The following is a 1377-nucleotide window of genomic DNA, read 5'->3' as shown; positions in this document are numbered from 1 at the left end:
CGGGGGGATGGTTACAGCTTCTAGGCCTCAGTCTGCTTCCCATCCAGTCCTTCAAAGGAGCCTAAAGCCAGGCAGAAGCTACCAGCACACAGAGAGCTTTTACAGCTTTAGGCCTCGGTCTACTTCCCACTCAGCTATCCCACGGACTTGCAGGACCTTGGGCCCAATAGCATCCAATTTATTATCGTTTGGGGTTTTTTTAACTTTAAAAATCTATGGCTAAAGTTATTGTCACTATAAAGAAATACATTATTGTTTGATAAAATTATTGGAATTTTATTTTATTTTAACCTACCAGAATATAGCTGCTTTGTAATTGTAAATCTTCTGAGAGAAATTCTGAAAATATAAACCTGCTGAATTTTATACAATATAATGTCTTTTAGCAGTTGTATTGCATCACAATGATTTTTAATCCCTGTGGATTCAAATTAATACAGCTATTTTATTTGATTAGAAGCTAAAGCTGTTGTGACTGCGATTTTTCTCTATACATTTAAGCATTAGCATAACTGTTAAAAGAATATTATATGCATTTCATTACTACTTTAACTTGCTTTTTTATGTATTTCTATTATGTTTACAAGATTTTATAACTGAGAATAATCATATATAAAATCAACTTAAAATAATGGTAACCTTACTGAAATATGCATAGAATTTTTTCCAAAAAGAAACATTAAAACAGTTTCATATATGCATTGATGGTTGGTTGATAGAATTCTCACCAATCATATGGGAGGCCCGGGTTTGATTTCCAGTCACTGCAATTCTTATTTTTCTGGGGAAGGAGTGAAGGCAAGGATTACAATTAATAGGAGGTTTCTCCTTAAATATCTCCCTAAATTTGCATTCCAGAAATCAGAAAAAAATGCCTAAATTGGGACTTGTTTTGCAATAATATAAACAATGTATTTGAAATACATTGTAACATGAAGACAAAACATGAAGACAAAAATAAAAACTTGAACGCATTTGAAAGACTTTGAAACTTTATATTTCAAAGCACTCATTGGATTGACAAAAACAATGGAGATGCCGGGGATTGAACCCGGGACCTCACACATGCGAAGCGCGCGCTCTACCACTGAGCTACATCCCCCAGCTGTGTCTGAAGGGTGAAATTTATGCATTCCACACATTACCGTGTCTTAGAATAGAAAGTGCTAGGGGTAATAATTTTATCACTGGTGTTTTCCTGATACTGCTTTCTTTACAAAAGACATTGTTTTCTTTGATAATCTTATTTAAAACCGGTAAGACAATACCAAAAAGCCAAACAAACTGATCAAAGAAAATTAATTTCTCTCTTTAAAATTTATTTATATATGCCTGTCCCTGATTTATACATGCCTGATTCATTTATTCAAAGGTGCC

General features: G+C 33.8%; 1 non-coding gene across 1 annotated transcript; it reads right to left on the bottom strand.

The window, feature by feature from the left end:
• Positions 1-1030: 1030 nt before the first annotated feature.
• Positions 1031-1102, bottom strand: TRNAA-CGC (transfer RNA alanine (anticodon CGC)). Its single transcript has one exon. It is a non-coding gene; the product is annotated as a tRNA-Ala (tRNA).
• Between the last annotated feature and the right edge of the window lie 275 nt (positions 1103-1377).

The sequence above is a fragment of the Thamnophis sirtalis genome, unplaced genomic scaffold (genome assembly GCF_051295495.1).
Source record: "Thamnophis sirtalis isolate CommonGarterSnake01/CBP01778 unplaced genomic scaffold, rThaSir2_p1.2 scaffold_4, whole genome shotgun sequence".
NCBI lineage: Eukaryota > Metazoa > Chordata > Lepidosauria > Squamata > Natricidae > Thamnophis > Thamnophis sirtalis.
The sequence above is the reverse complement of the archived record's forward strand: the minus strand, read 5'-3'. Positions and strand labels throughout refer to the sequence as shown.